This window comes from Pinus tabuliformis, chromosome 1_2, assembly GCF_031772625.1.
Source record: "Pinus tabuliformis cultivar Carrire ecotype Pingquan chromosome 1_2, CPIR1, whole genome shotgun sequence".
NCBI lineage: Eukaryota > Viridiplantae > Streptophyta > Pinopsida > Pinales > Pinaceae > Pinus > Pinus tabuliformis.
This window is the reverse complement of record NC_142298.1, coordinates 772495803-772504205: the sequence shown is the minus strand read 5'-3', so window position 1 is coordinate 772504205 and position 8403 is coordinate 772495803. Positions and strand designations below refer to the sequence as shown.

The following is an 8403-nucleotide window of genomic DNA, read 5'->3' as shown; positions in this document are numbered from 1 at the left end:
TGAAATTGGATGAGTAGGCCAGGAAAGATTTCACAATAAGGGAAGTGGATGGAAGGGAAGTATTGGTTTCAACAATTCATAACATGGGGTTTCAGGTTGTTTTGGCTATGATAGCATGTATATTTGGTGGGATAGCTCCACAATACATTGCATTACAGGTTGAAAACTTAACATATTGCACTGGGTGTTTGGTGGGACATTTTGTGACTAGGCAAACTTACTGCATATGAGTATGTTGGTCCAATTGACCCACGTAGTGAAGGGACGACATTAGAATTTTACCTTTGGTACATTCTGCATTTTCTTCTTTGAGTGGATCATGTTTCTATGCTTGCAAATCAGAGTAGAGGCGACCCCTCCTTTCTTACCTTGGATCATTCAACGGGGGCACCTCATGATCCATGAGGGTAGAGGGGAGGTTGTAGGTTTTAACCCCGTACAAAAATTACCCGTATACGAATTGTAAGAATAAACAATGGCCCAGATTGATTTTTCATTATATTCCTTTCAATGTTACAATACATATATATACATGATGAAGCATCCATAAACCCTAATCCATTAACCTTGGATTAGAACATAACCGTAGTTCCCTTGACTGGATATACAAAATACCATGGGAGGAAAACCATCATGCCCAAAACCATGTGCGAAAACCATGCACAAAACAATATGTATGTCTGCCCACCTAATATAGGGTCCAAAAAAAATTTCCCCGGGGCATTGCCCAAGACCCTGCAGAGCGGGGCCACCACCGCCCTTAAACCCCCCAACAGGGGGGGCCTTCGCCCCTCCTGCGAACCCCCAGTTGCACCCATCACAAAAAAGGAGGTACTGAACACCCCCCTCTAACCCCCCAGCTTCACTACTAGCACTAGTCATGGAAAGAATATAAGACACACCCAAGATTATACCACTTGTTGTTTTCTTTCCACAGGGGGCCACAAGAGAGCTTAGGCATTGGTCGAGCCCTACAACACTCATTGTTTCTCTACATCAAGAGAACTTCTTAGTGCTCACAGACTTTGTCAATGCATCTGAAATATTCTTCAAAGCGTCCACCTTGACGAGAAACACCTTTCTTTCCTAAACCATATTACTTACAAAGTGATACTGAACATCAATGTGCTTTGTCTGTGAATGATAAGCAGAGTTCTTTTCCAAGAAAAGTACACTTTGGTTGTCAAATTCTATCCTATATCTAGTTGTACTAACCTCTTACTTGAACAAAATCTCTGCAACCAAAATGCTTCCTTGCTTGCATGAGTGGTTGCCATGTATTCTGCCTCTGTAGTTGAAAGTGACACTACAGACTGTCTCTAAATCATCCAACTGATTGCACCTCCAAATAGGTTAGAAACATACCCACTTGTAGATCTTCTCCGATCCAAATCTCCAGCCCAGTCTGCATCAACAAAGCCATGGATGTTCAAAACTCTGTCCAATACTAGTCTTCCTTGGTAGCATAGACCATAATCACTAGTGCCACACAAATACCTGAAAACTAGCTTCATTGTTGTCCAATACTCCTTCCCTAGTTTTGACATAAACCTGCTCAATACTCCCACTGCATGTGCAATGTCTGGTCTAGTACAAACCATTGCATACATCAAGCTACTGACTACACTTGCATATGTAACATGGGACATGTCCTTTTCCTCTTCTTGTGTCCTGGGAAACTGTTCAGCAGATAACTTTACACCTACAAGAATAGGAGCCTTCACTGGTTTACTATCCTGCATATTAAACCTCTATAGTATTTTCTTGACATACTTCCTCTGGTTCAACCATAGTTTCCTCTTTTCCCAATCTCATTTAATTTCCATGCCCAAAATATATTTTACAACACCAAGATATTTCATGTTGAATTTGGAGTACAATTGGGTCTTCAATTCCTGGATAATTTCTTTGTTACGTCCAATCAGCAACATATCATCCACATACAAGACCAAATAAATAGCACGGTCACCAATTAATTTGAAATAAACACAATGATCTACTTTACTTCTGGTGAAGCCAAGTCCCCATATATATCTATCAAATTTATGATACCACATCCTTGGTGATTGTTTTAACCAATATAGAGACTTTTTTAACATGCATACCAGTGCTTTCTTACCCTTCACCGCAAAGCCTTCAGGTTGTTTCATGTAGATCTCTTCTTCCAAATCCCTGTGAAGAAATGTTGTCTTCACATCCATCTGTTCTACCTCAAAATCAAAAGCAACAAAAACAGATAAATGTAATCTAATAGAAGCTACCTTGGAAACAGAAGAAAAAATATCACCAAAATCAATTCCCTACACCTGGGAATAACATTTTGCTACCAACTGAGCCTTGTATTTCTCCACCTTTCCTTTTGCATTCATCTTCTTCTTAAACGCCCATTTGCTTCGAATGGGTTTCCTTCCGTATGGAAACTCCACCAGATCCCAAGCCTCATTTTTGTCCAAAGATGCCATTTCATCAACCATGGCCTCTTTTCAGAGTTTTCCATCCTCTGAATCTATTGCCTCTCTGAGAATTCTAGGATCATCATTTGTAATAGATACAGTGAAATTTGAATAGAAAGAAAATGGACTATACCTTTATGGCTGCCTTCTTTCTCGAACTGATCTTCTCGTAGCTGGAGTTTGTAGCTCTTCATATTTTGATTCCTCTTCTGCTGTAGAGTTTGATTCTTCCTCGTTTAGCTCAAATTCTATCTTCTCAAGTTCATTTGGTAGGCCTTTATGTTTAATAACATCTTTCACCTATCCAAAGCTTATAACATTTTAAACCATCATTATACCCAATAAAGATGCACCTTTCATATTTACTATCCAAATTGGTTCTTTTCTCCTTTGGAACATGTACATATGCATCACATTCAAATACCCTCAGGTGTGAAAGAGAGGGTTCCTTACCAGTCCATACCTCGCGTGGATTCTTATCCTCCAACATTGATGAAGGTGATCTATTGACCAGGTAACATGCAATCTCCACTGCCTTTGCCCTGGTTTCATGTCCTATCCTGACATGTCCTATTCTTGCATTTTCCATCAGCGTCGTGTTCATTCTTTCTGCAATTCCATTTTAACAATGTAAACTTTGAAACGGGAACTGATACTGTTACCCGTTTCGTAGAGATAGCAAAAAAGTGACCTGATTTTGAAAAGGGGTGATGCAGAATGAACATGGTTTTTTTAGAGCATAGTTTTTGGCACTTTAATTCTTTTATGTACATTACGTTTTAGAATCATTTTAGAATGGTAGTGATTTTCATGCTGATTTAAAAAAATGAGTATTCTGCATCACCCTCTTTTTTTAAAAGACCTGTTTTTTGGCTTTAAATTTTCTAATGTATAAAATGTAAATAATTATTTTGTAAATTTGATCATTTTTGAAGTGGTCGTTTTCTTCACATTTTCTTGTTTTTTATTTTAATTTTAACTTTTTTTATAGTGAGGTTTTTATTGTTTTGCATTTTTAAATTAGGAGGTCGATATTTAGAATTTTCGATATTCTACATATTTATACATCCTTAATTAATTTTTCACTCCACATGAAATAATTGTTTCTAAAAAACAATATTTTTTAACAATGGACATAAAAATAACCATTTTTAACATAAATATAACTAAAAAACTACACGTTTTGGTAATTTTTTGCTAGAATTGATATGTCAAAATCACAATTTTTATACGAAAATTTTAACTAAAAATGGTTAAATAATAGTTTTTTTTTATGAATTTCATGTAAAAAAAAAATAATAATCACTTTTTTTTCAAAAAATAATGATTAACTTAAAAATTAATGCAAAAATCACATATTACAAATATTGAACGTATAACAACCTTAATTGAGTGTTTCCATACTGTAGTGATTAATAACTTCACAAATGAAACTAGAAATTGGTGAAGATAAATTGTGAAAACCAAGACTTACCCATTATGATCACTAGTTAAAAATGGTAGCAAGATCTTTGCATCAAAGAGGACACCATCGGGTAAGATTTTGACAAACCTTATTTAATGTAGTTGTTAGTCTATATAGACTATGATGCTTTCTGTTTTGATTTGTTAATATATTTGTTTTAAAAGAAAAAAATAAAGATAAATTTAGTACCAAAGATAACAATTTTTAATATAATTGTTTGGGGCGATTCTGAGAATTGCCCCACCACCCGACGATTCTGAGAATCACTATTATCACCATTTTAAATGCCGATAATGTTATATGTTGAGACTGTTATTATTATTTACATGTATTCTTGTCTGTAGGCGTATACTCTATATCCTGGATTGAGTTACTTCTATAGATAGTCTATAGATATGTCAATTGGCTTGTAAAGCGTCTGTTCATGAATATTATTGTAAAGCATTTGAAACCTCAGCACATCAACATTGCTTTCAATCATAAACAATGGACTCTATTATTTGAGTATATTCAACATGATTCTCGGTGATCAGTGGTTTATATGAATATATGTAGAGCCTCCGATGCCCTGGGTTTTTTAAGAAATACTGGGTGCAATTCAGAATCATGTTATTAGGGGGGCGAGGGCTTCCACCTTGGTGTTAGTTATTTATTGGGTTTGTTGGGCCGATCGAAGCTGGAATTAACAGAAATATCATTCTTGGGGCATGTCATTTCAGGGATTTTTAGGAAGAGCCCAACCAACGTGTGCTGAGAATTAACCCTGGGCTAATTGAAGTAAACTTTCACCAGCATATGGCAAAATCACAATATAATAAACAAAAATATTACTGTAATGATAATTGTCCCTCTTAAGATGATAAGAGGGTCGGCTTTGATTCCTAATATTATTACAGTGATGATTACTGTTAATCTAAATGTTGAGAAGACAGTGAGTTTGTGCTTTATGTGTGCACAAGGAGTGCAACACAAACCTTGAAACAATATATATTGAATATCATTATAATAATTCTTCAGGTTCTGTCGCATTGTTCTAAGTGGAAATCACCAAAAAACAAACAAATTAAATTAATGCCATTGAAATTCAAGAGCCCAAAGATTTTCAGGTTCTATAAACATCCTACCTTTGGTCAAGTCTTGGTGCTATGAACATCACAACTTCGTATTGACCCTTTTAACTGGAAAACAGTTTCAAGCCCTTCCTGTTAGATCCTTACTCCTTCCATTGTTAAATGAGAAATGCAGTCAGATGCATTGAAGCTAATTAGCTTAACACGTTAGAAAATGGCGAGAATTCAGTTAAAGGGGAAATTATGATAATTTAAAGTTAAATTGACATTGTTGAATCTATTTCTGTAATGCTGTATATTCAAAACTATAATTTAAATGATAAAACATTACAATATAAACAGTAATTCAGAAATCATGCAGACAGATTTCAACAAAAAGACCCAGAAAAAACCCTCACTACAGAACGCCCTCACTACAGAACGCCATTTCAGAGTAAAACCCTCCAATTCGCTGAATTTGGTAATTTTAAGTGGCTTTCTACGAAGTGTTAGTGCAAGATGTTTTAAGCATGTAAGTTAATATCCTCCCGATCTTATATTTTTAATTTTTATCCCGAGGTTTAAGACAACATTTTTGGAGTCTTAGGGCCATTCTCGTCCATGTGACCCTTGACAAGTTCCCTTAAAATTAGAGTCAGGAGCTTACAATCGAACATCTATGTTGGTGTGGTATATTTGTCTGGATACGTCTAGAATGGTGTAAGCAATTAGTTATGTTCAATGGTTCTGTTATGTTCCAAGGGTTTGTCTGGCAAATATGTCCCATGGTTTTTAGTCTCTCCAACAAATTGTGTTTTTAACTGTTGAGTTCACTGTTAACTGTGAAGTTTGGAGTCATATATGAGCTCAAGACCTTTATAAAATTTGTTTTCCCACAAGATTAGTGTGTTTCTGAATTTTACTGTGTTTTTAATTGTTGAGTCCAGACTCCACTGTTAACTGTGAAGTTTGGAGTCATATATGAGCTTCATGACCTTTAGAAAATTTGTTTTCCCACAAGATTACTGTGTCTCTGAATGTTGTCATGTGTCACACATTAGCTCTTCTTTGGAGGATAGAAATCTTAGCACCACTCTAGCTGGAACTCAAGTAATTGTAGAATTTCATGTTGAAGTATGTTATTTACGGTGCCGGGTTTACCTTCATGTTTTTACAATAGATATGTCAATGGATATTGCAAAAATGTACCTTTTAGTATGCTTATTTAGAATGTTTATTTATTGTATTTAAGTACATTGTTTGTTGAGAATGGTTAAGGTAGTGGCTGCAACGGATGATGCATGCAATTTCAATGTTCATTCATCCTAAACAGCTTATCACATGGATAATGGATGCATTTGCTGATTGGTCTTAGAGTAATGTCAAGTGAGTTTGGTTCCAATAAAGAACCATTGTGGTAGCTCTAACTAATTGTTTTTTTAGAGTTTCATATTCAAGACATCGCCATCTCATCAGTTACAGATCTAATTATCCTCTGCGGTTCCCAATGCTGTAATAACTATTGTGTTGGCTAGTACTTTTTTCTGAAGAATTTTATTTCATATGCCTCTGTTTTCAATAGATTTTTTAAATTGGACATAGTTCTGGTTGGCAATACCCTTGGTACCTTTTTATAGTGTGTTAGATATCATACTTGAAATTAGTCTATTGTTAGTAGACAGTTCTTGTATTTTTATCTCTTAAATTATTTTTCCCTCAGGCGAGGCGCATTCGTTGCAGGTGGAAAATATATTGTTTGAAGGCAAGTCAGAATATCAAGATGTGATGGTATTTCAGGTTTGGCTTCATTTTATCAACAATAGGACCGTGCCAAAGATAACAATTTTTAATATAATTGTTTGGGGCGATTCTCAGAATCGCTGGGTGGTGGGGCGATTCTCAGAATCGCCCAGCCACCACCCGTGACCCGGAGATTCTGAGAATCGCCCCACCACCCGGCGATTCTGAGAATCACTATTATAACTGAAAATAAACTTTGCAAGCCTTTCTTTCATATATATGGTTAGGACAAGACATTGGAGGCTCGTTTGACCCTGAGTAGTGCGGCTAGTGGGTGGAAGCAGTGTCAGTCTTGCCCAAGTTTGAATTGTGTGGGACTATGAGACCCAACGTTAAATATTTATGTGCATAGAGAGGCTTCTTCAATTCACTGTTAAGATCTGTGTGGAAGAATTGTGGAGAGACTACAAACATTTTGTGTCGGGCCTATCTGCTGATATCAAGCAATTGCATTGGAATTCTACCTCGTTCTCCAACTAAAAGTAGACACATACATTCAACCATAGATTTACTCTCGAATGCGTGCACAAGAAGGGCTATAATGTGTTGCATCTTAGCGTACTCCATGTTCGCCGCTGGGTGCTTCTTCCTCCCAGAGGAGAAGGGAAGGAATCTGAAGTCATTCCCACTGATATTTATATTGGTTTTTGATCGGTCTTCAAATCTTTCTGGCCTAAATTCGAAAGGCTCGTCCCACAATTTGGGTCATGTGCAAAACCCCATATGTTGACAAACATAACGATTTTAGAGGGGATTCTGTACCCTACAACATCCACGACCTTTCCATTTAAATGGGGATCCGTCAACAGAACCAACGGATGGTGATGAAGAGCTTCCATCACGACGTAATCTAGTTATGGAATCTACCACATGTCATATTCATCCACCAGCTGACCATCGCCCACGACTTTGTCTATTTGTCCTTGTAGTTTTTTCAAAACCTTCTGGTTTTGTATCAGCTCTACCATTTCCCATTCAATTCTAGTCGTCGTAATATCTACATCGAACAATGGCACATCCTAACGCACACAAACATAGATTCAAATTGAGCTGTAAATTGTAAAGTTTGAAACAAATTGAAGAAACATATCATCATTAATCCCATAAGGTATTTTTCTGAGAGCTATTCTTGGCCTTGGAGGGACAAGAAAATATGCACAAAATCCTTGGTCTCCTCCCTCATACTCCCCTATGATTATTTTTCCAGGTCATGCCTATGGTTGTCTATAATGAGCCTGTACACTCTCTCCAGATTTTTGCTTACTCTTTTGACTCTTCGATCGTAGCCCTGCAAATCCAACCAGTCCAAAAGAGGAACAAGGTCGCTAACAATTAAGGTGTCGATGTTAACCATAACATCTTTCACATCCTCCATGAATGATTCCATTTCCTCGATGTTAGCTATTTGCTTCCACATAGCATTCCAGATAAGAAAATGAAACAGGGAGCAATCTCATCCCTGTTGAACAACCTGTCAAAGAAATTTCGTGCTCAAATTTTCAATGTGAAATCCCCAGTACCAACGTATTTGAAATCCAGGGTGCAGATGTATCATTGAATGCATTTAAATTCATGTATTATCCACCACTTTTCAAGGAGTCAGAGTTGTGGACGCACTCCAAATGAGGAGAGTTGT

At 36.7% G+C, this 8403-nt stretch overlaps 1 pseudogene; it reads right to left on the bottom strand.

Annotated features, from left to right (window-relative positions):
• Positions 1–7193: 7193 nt before the first annotated feature.
• LOC149208133 (cytochrome P450 782C1 pseudogene) lies at positions 7194–8184 on the bottom strand (annotated as a pseudogene).
• Between the last annotated feature and the right edge of the window lie 219 nt (positions 8185–8403).